This window comes from Bubalus bubalis, chromosome 3 (assembly GCF_019923935.1).
Source record: "Bubalus bubalis isolate 160015118507 breed Murrah chromosome 3, NDDB_SH_1, whole genome shotgun sequence".
Taxonomy (NCBI): Eukaryota; Metazoa; Chordata; class Mammalia; order Artiodactyla; family Bovidae; genus Bubalus; species Bubalus bubalis.
Window position 1 is genome coordinate 164,444,322 of NC_059159.1, and position 14,129 is coordinate 164,458,450.

The window sequence follows — 14,129 nt, forward strand, 5'->3', positions numbered from 1 at the left end:
GATCCAGTTCCCGAGTTACTGAGTCTGCAGGAAAATTTCAGTAATGCTTGTAAAGACTCAAAATTTCAGAGTCTCGGGGTCCCCTGTGCTTGGTTTTTGCAAGGATTTTTTTACAGTGTTTTTGTCCTTAAACTTTTTTAATACAGAAAATTTCCAAATTAAGTAAAAGAATTAGGTAAAATTATTGAAACTCTCAGGGACCCAGAGTCTTAGGTTTGAGTTATAAAAGCCTGGGCCCCACGCCCATGAGTTTCGGTAAGAGCAGGTGGGGCCCCAGTATTCTCAGCAGTTCTGCTCCCGAGCTCGAGCTTCCTCCCCATAATTAGGGGCTGGATGGAAGAAGAGAGATTCCATCTTTAAGCTGTACTCACCAGAGCTTAGTCTCTGCAACAGGCAGGGGCAGGATGAGAAAGGATGACATTCTGTTCTTCCTGGAAAGTAGCCCTCGGATGTAGAACTAGGGAGGGATGGAGCCCTGTGTCCTTGGGCTGCAGCAGTCTAGAGGAGACTCATCTCACTGAAGTAGGGGGAAAGGAGTAGGTGGGGAAAGGCTCTTCCCTTCACATACCATAGACTCTTGCAGTTCTCACCGAAGTTTTGTAGATGTAAGATAAGGGAGTTAGAGAATGCAAGGTTCAGAAAAAGAACTAGACTGGCACTTTACAGATCACCTTTAATGAGGCGAGAAGGGGCAGCAGTCAGATTAGCGAGCTGCTGCACTAACCTAAGAAAAGAATAAGTATATATAGGCACGTATATGGAAAGTTACTGTCTTAAGGGGGTCTATTCTTCTCCAAGGTTGTTCGGAGTAGTTATCTCTTAAATGGCTGGGGCAAGGACTTTTGGAGATCGGCCAGAGGCTGGACCAGCTGGGAGCTGGGCGTAATCAACCTTAATATCCATTTTTCTTCTGGTGAGAGTGTTCTTTGTTTTGCATGGAATGGTAGGGAGGACCTGGAGGGGAGTTTTAACTCCAGGCTATTTTGAGCTGTGTGACTGTCCTTCAGTAGGTTTTCTTGAACAACTGTTTCTTCATTTGTTGTATGCTCTTAGAGCCATTTCCAGAGACTTAAACAAATCAAAATAATTTTCATTAGTTTCACTGGAGAGCTGTTTGTGGAGCTCGTTGTACTGTGAGGCCAGAAGTGGAACTCTAAACTGGGCCTGAGAAATTTTTTTTTATAAAGAGAAACTTACCCCTCATCAATTATTTGGTTACCCTAAATACAGTTCAGCCAAGAAAGGCAGATTAAATATTCAACTCCTTTTTTAACATTGTCTCAAAACAGACCAAATTAGAAAGCTGAAACTGCTGTCTATCAATTCTTCATCTTTTTCGAGACAACTCAAAATTATATGACCTCATTTGTGTTACTAGACTGAACTATTCTTAGCTGAATCTTCACAGTAAGAAGAAGCCAAGAGGCATTATGTGGACTGTTTTTCTGAAATTTTTTTCCTCAAATATATGTTGCTTTGCAGAGTGACTCCTGTGGGCTAACTTAAAAATTTATAAATCTTGCCACTTCTCCTTAGCCTACCTTCAGAACTGTCTTCCCGAGAAAACCCCATTTCCAGTGGTCAGTAGGGGGCTTGAGGTTGCACAAGGCTTAGCTTTAAATCACTCATTTTATCTGAAGACTCAGAGAAGGTCTAACTCTTTCAAAACAAATTCAACTACTTTGCTTACTTAGTAAAGCAACTCCCACATTAAAGTCCTGATGGTTAGTACAAAGTTACCTTTTGAATTGTGACATATTTTGAGAAAATAATTGTTATCTGAATACTGGCCTTTGCTTCTCTTTTCAAAGAGAGAAAAAAATTATTGTAGGCTGAAACTTGTTTCATCTTTGTTATGCCAATCCCTCAAATTTGGATAATCACAAAATGAATATAGAGAAGTATAGCCTACGGAGCACATTACAGTTTTCAAGGTGCTTCATATCCACTATTTTGATTGGTTCTCTGGCCAACTCTATAGATAGATGGGGATTGTCTCCGTTTTATGGTTTAGGAAACTGAAGCTCAGAATACAGGGCTGATGCTAGGCTATTTGAGGACCTTTGGGTGAGTTAGAGAAAGGGACCCTTCAAGACACTTTACAAACTATTTGCTAAATTATTTCAGTGGATAAACAAATCTGTGGTGATTACCATTTGAGCAACACCCCTAGAGTTGGCCCACCACCTGCGCAATAGTACCTGCTGGCCTTGCTGGCGAGGTTAAGTAATTTGCCAGACATCCAAGGCCGGCAAGTGAAGGGGGTTGGGCTTAGAACCCGAGTCCTTGCTCTTCAGTCCACTGTGTTCTGACGCCTCTCTGGTTCCCTCTCTTTATGCACAGATGACAATCTTAATCAGACAGGAAGGATGAGGCCATGTAGAAGAGAACTGACTGATGGCAAGGAGCCCTCCCGAAGCCTTTGCTTCAGCCTCTCCATGTTCTGAGAGAGGAGGAGCCAGGTAACTGTTGCTAACTGCCGTTTTCCTACCATCTGGGCCGCAGGGATCAGGAGAATCAAGGCCTAACAGCCAGGAGGCTCCAGGATCAGTTGGAGATCACTTTATGTACTTAAGTAGGCTTCCTGGTGGTTCAGATGGTAAAGAATCTGCCTGCTATGTGGGAGACCTGGGTTCGATCCCTGGGTTGAGAAGATCCCCTGGAGAAGGGAAAGGCTACCCACTACAGTATTCTGGCCTGGAGAATTCCATGGACTGTATAGTCCAAGGGGTCGCAGAGTCGGACCGAGCAACTTTCACTTCAGACAAGAGGACCTGAGCCTCTAACTGTTGTCCTGGAGCTTTGAGTTCCTAAGAAACTAGATTCTGATTTCTTTTGGTTCTTTTCTACTTTCTTTGTGATCTCTGCTAGGGATCGGCCACTTTGAGTCACCTTGGTTTTCTGAGCATACCTTCCAGTGATACTCGGCTCAGTTTGACCTGTGTGTAGAAAGAGAGTCAGTGAAAGCATCTTCCGACATTCTCTGTCCATGCTCTCCTCCTTGTAGAACGATCTTTTGTTTTGCCATTGGTCCTGACATCTGGGGTAACAGACTCTGTTCTTCATTGATTTTGGATTACAGAGTGCTTCCTTTGGAGTCAGGATTTCATTCATGGTGGCAATACCTTTAAAATATCAGTTTATTAAAACACACCTAAAGGAGTTGTTTGCTGAATTAAGGACAGAAATGCATCTGGCTTTTAGACAGAAATGTTCAGAGGTTCTTTGGAATCCAGAAGAATTAGGGGGAAAAAATGTAAATTTTCAACTGCCATAAGGTACCAAGGTATGAAATTCATTTGCTCTCCTGTTTATACATTTAATTAAAAATATTAAGTACTTATTATATGTTAGAGAATCAACCCCTATATTATCTTGACAGAGAAAGGGAATGTTTTAGAGACTTGGAGAGTCCTCAGGATTAAAGCTAGAAATTTTACTGGATCAAATGGTAAAGTTGTTTTTGACCACTAGGTGGCGATATCACCTTATGAAAATGATACTCTTCTGCAGACTGGAGGCCTCCGGTTATTTCTGAGACCGTGTGTGTACAGTCAAAGAGACTTCTTTGTGAATATATGGAGGGAAAGCCATATTTTATCGTTTACATAGCGATCTGATTGAAACGTTCAAGGGGACGGGAAACTCCAGGAGGGATGGGACTGTGTCTGTTGTTGTCATGCTTATAGCCCTAGCTTATAGTTCATGTATCGGGCACTCAAATAAAGCTTTTGAACCATTTAGAGCATCATTGGAAGAACCATTTCAAGAGTGTGGAAAATCCTGGAACATGCACAGAGGCCTAGGATTTGGAGAAGTTGGGGGCTATTGGTGATCCTGATGGATTATCAGTTGAGCAGAGACTCAGGGAGGCAGCATTGGGAAGGTAGAAACATCAAAAGTGATCTGAGGCTCTTCTAATTGCTTTGTGTTTCCCAAATTTCTCTTGATGAGAAAAAGAATTTCTCCCTTTATAATCTAGGGGGTTGTAAACCAACAAATTTGAATTTTTTGCTTGCTTCTATATGGCTTCAAATGATGGCTCTGTCTTGGAAAGGATCTCCAAAAATAATGTCCTCTTCTCTGCCTGTCATTCAGTGGTAAATGGCTTATTCTGTAATTTATTTATTGTTCATTCATTCAGTCCACAAATAGTCACTGAACAACTCTGACGTACAGAGCGCTCGTCTAGATTGTGTGACCATCTCTGACCTTCTCCTATCGTGGCTCCTTTGAGTTCAGTTAATCACAATCCTACCACCCGTAGCATCCACATCCGTGCTCCTCTCTGTTTCTTCTGCTCTCACCCTAGCCCTGGCCTCCATCTTCTTCCATCTCGGTCACTGCCTCGATCCCTAATCTTTACCACTCCCATCTATTTTTCCCATCTGTCCAGTGTGCAGATATGGCTGTGTTACTCCTTTGCTGAAAACTCTCCCTTGCCCTCAGGGTCAAACCCAACCTCTTTTGCCTTATAAAATAGGCTGTGACCCGGCTACACCCTACTTGTCTCCCTCCTTCCCAATTCCCCCTAACTTTAACATTTTATTTTATTTATTTATTTTTGGCTGTGATGGGTCTGGCTTGCGGCATGCAGGCTTCCCTCTAGCTGTAGCATGACGGTTTGGAAGTCGTAGCACGTGGGCTCTGTCGCGGAGGCATGAAGGCTTCTCTAGCCGTGCGCATGGACTTATTTGCCCTGTGGCATGTGGGATCTTAGTTCCCTGACCAGGGATAGAACCAGCATCCCCTGGATTGGAAGGCAGATTCCTGAACACTGGACCACCAGGGAATTCCCTCCCCCTGACTGTCACCTTGTTCTATGTGCTCTAGCCATGGTTTTTCCTTTTGGTTCTTTTAATAAGCCCTGTTCTCTCTTACCTTCAGACTTTTTCTCCCCCCATACTTTTTCAACCTATAAAATTCTTTCCGTCCTCCTTCTGCCTGGCAACTTTCTACTCATTCTTCAGATCTCAGCTTGTGTTGTTCTTTGGGGGAGCTTTTTCTGATCACTGTCACGGTGAGGTCCCACGCTTTCTCTTTTCCTCTCATAGCCTCTGTGAGGTTCACAGCCTGTCCATTGTCACCCTCCACAGCCAGATCATCAGTTCTGTGACTGGCATCTGTCTTCACCATGTGTCTTTAGTACCTGATTGAGTGCCTGGCACACTGTAAGTGCCCAGTAATATATGCCGAATGAATGAATGAGTGAAAAGAACACGGTGACATATGTCCTTCCTTTGGGGGAACATATAATGCAGCAGTGTGAGCTGAGAGGTGCAAAGAAGGAGCCATAGTGGTAAGAAGGAAGGGGTACCGTGGGTGCTGCCATCTGAGGCTGAGTCTTAGTAAATGGAGATGTTTGTGGAGGTGGCCTTTGAGTGGAGGGAAGTGAGAAAAGTTTGGAGGGTAGGCAAGGGGAGTAGTGTTCCCATCTGGCAAGAGTGGGAAGTAGGGCTGGAGATAGCCTGTGCCCAGACAGTTCAGCCTGGAGAGAGTGGACTCTGGCTGATGGCACTGCTGGGTTTTGAACAGAGGAGCGATAGGACTAAATTAGGGCTTTAGATTCTAACATTTTAAAATGCTAAGGTTTAGAAATGGTTAATACAATGGCAGTGAAACATGAATTGTAGAGAGACCAGTGAGACCTATTAGGAGGCTATTATAGAACTCAAGATGCAAGGTGACCGGGGCCTGGATCATGTAGGTGGCAATAAGAAGGGAGACAAAGGATGCTGTGCAGAAGAAGGACTAAGAAGACGCTGGAAAGTGGAAAGAAAAGAATGAGGGAGAGGGAAGAGTCAAAGGATTTTCAGCCTGATTCAGTGAGGGGCTGTCATTATTAGAAAGTGTGACGTTAAAAGCAAGAACCAGTTTAAGGAGAAAGAAAGGAATTTGTCCATCAGACCTTTACAATGGAATTCTTGCTATCCATGCTTTTCACTTACAGAAATTTTGTGCAGGGCCAAAAAATAAAACACAAGTGGGAGGGAGTGACAGAATATATGCAGCTGGTGGGGGTTGTTGTGGCTCTGCACTCAGAAAAATGCTTCCCAGAGGGAGTGTGAGATGGGGAAAGTGAATTTGCCGTTCCCCTTTTGATTTACAATACCGTGTGCATTTTATGGATGACTAAGGGCTTATTCGAGGGTAATTTTGACTGTTCATAGTCTATACTTTATATGCTGATTAGATTTGAATTCTCTGGCAAGATTTGGCTCTTTAAAATGTGTGCCAGACACTAGGCTGAGCAGTAGCAGCTACTAAGAAGACCTATCTCAGTCACTGCATTACAGAATAGTTGGGTAGAAAGATGCAAAAGCAGACAATTAGGGCTACAGTCCAGGTGAGCCATTGATAGAAGGGGGTGGGTGCAAAGAGGAAGGGAAATTGCTGGTTAGAGAGAGCAGAGGTGGCCCGGGGCCCTGGTGTTGGAGAGAGATCAGGGAGTCATCATCAGAACAGGTAGCTGAGAGTGAAATAGGCGTGGATGAGAGCTCAGAGCAGGAGACTATTGAGGAAGGAGGGAGACTGAAGGGCACAGCTGGGTAGCATAGTCTCCCTTGGAGTCAGGAAAAGTCATAAAATAGAGGAATTTTCAGAGAAGTGAGAGGAGAGCTAAGGCAAGGGGATGAGGACTGAGATGAGGCAAATGATATTCACAGTAAGGAAGTCAATGGTGACCTCTGAGTGAACAGTTTCAGTAAGTGGTAGAAGCAGAAAAAGGGGTCCAAGAGTGAATGGTAAGAATCTGGAAGCAAAAGGAATACATGCCGCTGCTATCAATTACAGCTCCAGTGAAACCAACCTAGATATATCCCCTAGTTCCCTAGGAAATTCCTCTGGAGAATGTTTGGGATCCCTGCATGCCATGACCTCTGTCCCGGTATGATCTGTTACTGTCCACTGAAGACACATCCCATCACAATACACAGATCCCGAAAAAGGCTTTGGTCTACATAAACTTTATATTCAAGCTTGAGTGTAATCCAGCTGAGCCACAGATCTCGGCTGTGGTTGCTGCATTTTGCACTAAACATATCCATATTATTTTCTTCCATAAGTAGAATGCACATTCCCACATGACTGCAAATGTGAACTTGCTAATAGCTTCCCTGGAGTTTACTTCTTGCAATTACCTCATCAGAATTTAGACAAGGCACCATATAACGATTTATTCCAGGATAAATTCCAGACAGCTCTGGGTGTTTTTTTTTAGTTAATGGTTCCTTGTCCTACTTAGATTGTTCTTTTCAAGAGATTTAAATAATAAGAAAAAAACCTCTTTTTTTTTATGTACCCATGTAGTTGCCATTTCTGGTGTTCTCTTCATTCCTTTTGTAGATCAAGACTTCCATATGGTATTGTTGTCCTCCTTCCTTAAGACTTTAGCATCTCTTGTAGTACAGGTTTGTGGTTAAATTCAATCAGCTTTTGTAAGTCTGAGAAAATTTTTTTTTCACCTTCATTTTAAAAAGAAATTTTTGCTGGGTAAAGAATTCTGGGTTGACAGTTGTTTTTCTTTAAAGTTGTTGCTTTACTGTCTTCTGGTACCTATTTCTAAGTCCAGTATCGTGCTTGTCTGTGTTCCTCTGTATATAATGTGTGTGTATGTGTTTTTTCTGGCTGCTTTCAAGATTTTTCTCTTTGTCAATGGTTTTAACACCACTTGCTTATGACGTGCTTCGACATAGGTTTCTTCCTGTTTCTTCTGCTTGCGGTTCACTGAGCTTCTTGGGTTTGTGGCTTTATGTGAGTATGTGTGTGTGCTCAGTCACTCAGTCATGTCCTACTTTTAGCGACCCCACCAGGCTCCTCGTCCATGGGATTTTCTAGGCAAGGATACTGGAGTGGGTTGCCGTTTCCTTCTCCAGGGGATCTTCCTGACCCAGGGATTGACCCCACATCTCCTGCATTGCCAGCTGGACTCTTCACCACTGCACCACCTGGGAAACCCATGTGCATTTGCAGTTTTCAACAAATTTGGGAAATTTCCAGCCATTATTGCTTCAAATGTAATTTTTATCTCCTATTGCTGGAAGTTGTCCTGCAGTTCACTGATGTTCTTTTTGTTTGTTTTTTTCTCTTTGTGTTTCATTTTGGGTGGCTTCTATGGCTAAGCCTTCAAGCTCACTAATCTTTTTCTTTTTTCTACATTAATCCACTGTTAATCTCATCATATATATATATTAACCCCAGATATATTTTTTACCTTTAGATGTTTGGTTTGGTCTTTTTTTTTTGCATCTTCCATATCTCTACTTAACATGCTCTAAAAGTGTTTCTTGAACATAAAAATATACAGTTGTTATAACTATTTTAATGTGCTGTCTACTAATTCTATAATCTGTGTCATTTCTGGACTGGTTTCTATTGATTTTTCTCATTATGGGTCGCATTTTCCTTTTTCTTTGCATTCCTAGTAACTTTTATTGGATACTAGACACTGAATTTTGCCTTGTTGGGTGTTGGATATTTTTGTATTCTTATAAGTCTTCTTGAGTTTGTTTTGGGATGCAGTTACATTACTTAGGAAGTTTTTGATCTCTTTGGCTCTTGCTTTTGAGTTCTCTTGGATGAGAACAGAGCATCATTTAGTTTAGGGCTAATAATTCCCCACAACTGAGGTAAAACCCTTCTGAGTACCTACCCAAGGCCCCCATGAATTAGAAGGTTTTTCCAGTCTGGCTGGTGAGACTAAGAACTGGCCCTGGTCCTGTGAGAGCCTGGGAAAGATTATTAACTCTAATCCTTTTGGGTGGTTCTTTCCCCAGCCTCAGGGTACTTTCCTAATGTCTATGAGCTCATCAGCACTTAGCTGAAGATTTGAAAGGAGACCTTCAGAGATCTCTGAAGCTCTCTGTGCAGCTGTTTCCTCTCTGATGCTCTGTCCTGTGAACTCTAGCTGCCTTGATCTCCTGACCTCCTCAACACAGGGTTTGAAGTTGATCTCTCCAGGCAGCTGGGGCAATCAAGGGGCTCACCGTGTTGGTTTTGTTTCTCGGGGATCGCCATCCTTGGTTGCTTGATGTCCAAGGTCTTGAAAACTGTTGTTTCATGTATTTTGTCTCATCTTTTAGTTGTTTCAGGTGAGAGGGAAAATCCACACCCCAAACTGGATCCAGTCCCAAGATGTTACTCTGTCTTGGTGGGAGGCGGAAGTTTTTATTAAGTTTGAAAGACTTTTTGAGGGCCTCTGGAGCCCTTGGCTGTGCTAAGCCAAGCTGCTTATCCTCAGGTCAGGAAAAGGGGTGCTTCTTGAAGAGGCTGAAAGGGATTCCAACAGAACCACAAGGAAACTGAGCCATTCTAGGAGAGACAGGGGACTCTGCTTTTCTGTCAAGTCCTTGGCTCTTTTCATTGCGCTAAACTCACTATTTTACATTCCTTTGGCAGTGAAGGTTTTGTTCTCTTCTATTTTGAAACAATATCTCTCAACTTAGTTGAAATCCTGAAGCTTTTTTTTTTTTAAACTTGGTTCCTACTTAGACCCTGCTTGTGTATTTGGGCCACCAAAGGCTTCTATACCTGAGGCAAATTAAAATTTCTCAGTGGTATTTACAGCAACCAGCACCTGCTCCCATAGAAAACCATTGTGTTTTACCTTGAAGATGAATTACAGACATGCTTTTAAAAAATAAATCCTGCATTTCAAGGGTGAAAAAATACCACTTAACAAAACATTCCAGCTGGTTAAATTTAGAACAAGAAAAAACCTGACCCAAGAATATTCTCTGGCTGTGAGCCCAGGGTATTTTTCCTTTTGGAGTGAATTTGGTACAGTTTCATCCATGTGGAGCTGTTGCCTCCCAGCATTTTATTCTGGGATGGAAGGTCAAGAGCAATTGTCTTGTTGCCGAATCCAATGGACACTTCTCAGTTACTAACCTCCTTGACCTCTCAACAGTGTTTGAGATTGTTGACTATTATCTTTTCTTAATACACTGCCTGGCTTACCTTTTCCCTGTCTAGCCTTTCTTCCTCTGCCTGTCTTTTCAGTTGATATTCTTCTCAGTTCTTTTCTGAACCCTCTTCTCACAATAAACATTCTCCTTGGGCTCTTTTATCCATACCATGGCTTCATTGGGAATTCCTAAATCTATATTTTCAGCCTAAGTTATTTTCTTCTGAATTTATATCCAGTGTATTCAACCGTTCACTTGTCATCTTCGCTTGGACAGCAAGTCAGTAACTTGACCTTAGCAGGCTCAGAGTTGCTCTCATGTTCTCTATCTCTGTAAATTGTACTTCTGAACCAAGCTAATTTCTCAGGTCAGAATTTCTCTTCTCTTACCTTTCAATCAACCACCAAGTCCTGTTGATTCTGCCTTTTTCCATCCATCACTTTATGACAAATAGAAGAGGAAAAAGTGAAAGCAGGGACAGATTTTATTTTCTTAGGCTCCAAAATTACTGTGGGCAGTGACTGCAGCCTTGAAATTAAAAGACACTTGCTCCTTGGAAGGAAAGCTATGACAAAGCTAGACAGCATATTAAAAAAGCAGAGATATCACTTTGTTGACAAAGGTCCATATAGTCAAAGCTATGGTTTTTCCAGTAGTCATGTATGGATGTGAAAGTTGGACCATAAAGAAGGCTGAGCACCAAAGAATTGATGCCTTTGAACTGTGGTGTTGGAGAAGACTCTTGAGAGTCCCTTGGACTGCAAGGAGATCAAACCAGTCCATCCTAAAGGAAATCAATCCTGAATATTCATTGGAAGGACTGATGCTGAAGCTGAAACTCCAATACTTTGGCCATCTGATGGGAAGAACTGACTCATTGAAAAAGACCCTGATGCTGGGAAAGACTGAAGGCAGGAGGAGAAGGGGATGATAGAGGATGAGATGGTTGGATGGCAGTACCAACTTGGTGGACATGAGTTTGAGCAAACTCTGAGAGTTGGTGATGGACAGGGAAGCCTGGTATGTTACAGTCCATGATGTCTCAAAGAGTCAGACACAACTGAGCAACTGAACTGAACTGAACTGAAAGAAAATCAGTCCTGAATGTTCATTGGAAGGACTAGTGCTGAAGTTCCACTACTTCAGCCCACATGAAGTGAAGAGCTGACTTATTGGAAAAGACCCTGATGCTGGGAAAGACTGAAAGCAAAAGAAGAGGGTGGCAGAGGATAAGATGGTTAGATAGCATCACTGACTCAATGGACATAAATTTGAGCAAACTCCAGGAGATAGTGGAGGACAGAAGTCTGGCATGCTGCAGTCCATGGGGTCACAAAGAGTCGGACGTGACTTAGCGACTGAACAACAACAATAAGCCCTACTGTTACTGCACTAGTTTTTTTTTTAAAGCTGGGTCCCTGGAAAAGACTTTGCCTAATAACACTTCTGATTCCAACCCTCATGCCACCCCTCCATCTTCCCAATCCACTTTTGACACTCTAGCCAGAATGATTTTTCTAAAGCACAAAACCTGTTGGGACCTTACTTAAAATCTTTCAATGACTGTCCTACATTTAGGAGCCTGAGCTCCTTTTAATAATACCTGAAGCCCTGTAAGATGTTTATTTTCTTGTGTATTACTTCCTTCATCACACGCCAAGTTCCCTGCCACATATCCCATTGCTTTGTTCCTCAAATGTGTGAGCTTCTCTCACTTTCTGGTCCTTGAGTGTTTTGCTCTCTTTACCTGTAACCCTTCCTTCACCTCCTTAGCTTGGCTAAATTGTCCTTTGGGTCTCACTTTCTTTGAGAAGTCTTCTCTGACTTGCTTTCTCATCCTGGTTTGTCCAGCTGCCCAGGCTAAGTGAGATATTAATCCGTGTTTCTGCAGGTTACCGCGTTTCCTCTGTTGTAACACTCATCCAGTCTTCCACCAGATTTTAAACTCCATCTTGTTCACTTCTGTATGCTCAGTGTTCAGCATAAGGCTTGACACAACACAGGTGCTTATTAGCTTAGCAAACATTTGTTGAATTGATTCTTAATGTGTCAGAAGCCATGGAGGTCTTAGACCTACTAGTTTGCAGCCTCATCACTCTGAGCAGGAAGATTAGGGTGAATGATGACATTCTATAATGGTTCTTTGGCTGGACTCTTATTCTTCCACTGTTTATTTACTACCCTAGCAACCTGATTCATTTAACAACTCTGAAACTTAGTTGTCTCATCTATAAATACAAAGGCTTGAACTTCCTGAAGGCAAATGGTGGGATGATCTTTTTTCTTTTTTTGGTTACTAGTATTTATATATTTGGAGAAGGCAATGGCACCCCACTCCAGTACTCTTGCCTGGAGAATCCCATGGACGGAGGAGCCTGGTGGGCTGCAGTCCATGGGGTCACTAGGAGTCGGACCCGACTGAGCGACTTCACTTTCACTTTTCACTTTCATGCATTGGAGAAGGAAATGGCAACCCACTGCAGTGTTCTTGCCTGGAGAATCCCAGGGACGGCGGAGCCTGGTGGGCTGCCGTCTGTGGGGTCACACAGAGTCAGACACGACTGAAGTGACTTAGCAGCAGCAGCACTAATATGTTCATTACATTTGAGCCATCTTTGTGTTCCTAGAATAAATATCATTTGAATGAATCATGAATTTACTGCTGGATTTGATTTGCTATTATTTTATTTAGGATTTCTGTGTCTATATTCATAAGTCAGATTGGCCTAGCAGAGATTTAAAACTAGTTATAGGACATAGATGTATTTCATTTGACTTACATAATATTTTGAAAAGATTTGAATTGTCAATATTAAAAAATTGGGAAATATATTAAAAATTAGAGATTTCTGATTTTTAAAAAAGGAATGTGGCAAAACTGGGAGGATGTGGGTCTAGCTTTGTCACATTTTTAATAGATCTTCTTTTTCTATGTTTTCTATTTTATTAATTTCTACTCTTGTTTTTATCTTTGGCCTTTGGTCTGTAGTTTGCTGCTGCTAACCTTATCTGGTTTTTGTCTTTGCTTAGCCTCATATCTAGGGCTGACAAATCTTCCAGCATTTTTTATAGTTCTGAAAAAGTTTTAAACTACAGAGGCATTATCTGTTTCTTGAAGGTCTAATAGAATTGGTCTCTAAAGCTGTCTGTTGTTTAGTCATGTCCGACTCTTTTGTGATCCCGTGACTGTAGCCTGCTGGGCTTCTCTGTCCATGAAATTTCCCAGGCAAGAATACTAGAGTGGGTTGCCATTTCCATCTAAGTCTTCTATAATTTTGTCAGGTAGATTTTTTATTCCCTTTTGTATTTTATCTATGGTTAGTGATCTATTAAAAATTTCAAACTCTTGTATCAATTTTAATAATTAATACTTTCTAGAAAAGCATCAGTTCCCCCCCAGATTTTCACATTTACAAATAAGGTTGCAATGGTTTTCTCTCATAATTTAAAGAATTACGTTTGTATCTTGGCTATCTCTCTCTTTCCTAAACTTGCTTCTTTATAGCTTTCTTTGTTTTGCAGAATTCTGTTCTTTGAAAAGAACCAGGCCATGGTTTTATTGTTGAAGTCTATTTTCTAAAGATAAGTTTCAACTTTAACCTTATTATTTCCTTTTAAAATTTCATCTGCAATAGCTGTTCCACTTTTAACTTTTTAAAATGTCTTTAAAGAATTTTGAAAATTGTTCTTATTTTCTAAATCAAATCATGTTTTCCCTGAATTTTCTACTCTATTCCATTGATCTGTCTTCTTTCTATATTATTTTAAGACTATTTAACGTCTGGTAGTCTTTGTCCCCTTTATTATTATTTTTCAAAATTGCTTTGACTATCAGGTCAGATGATATCTTAAAGGCACTAGGTTTCTTTGATAGCTAATGTGAAAATGTACCCAAATAAATCTCTCTAGTCCCTTCCATCCAAACACGAGAAGTCCTTATTCTTCTAGAAACAGAGTCAGTCTTAAAAAAAATATCTATAATCAATCTTTGTATGTGGATGTAGTGTACGTGTATAGGACATTTAAGTGGGTTTTTTTTTTTCCTGTGTGTGTGTGTGTGTGTAGCATGTGGCTATGCACCTATGTATGTCCAGAGATGTGATTATATATATGTGCGGGATGTGTATGTGGTGTGTTGATTAGCGTGTGGGGTGTGTGTATCTATATGGTACATTTGTATATCTGGTGTATTTGTGAATGTACATCAGAAGTGTTGTGGTAGGT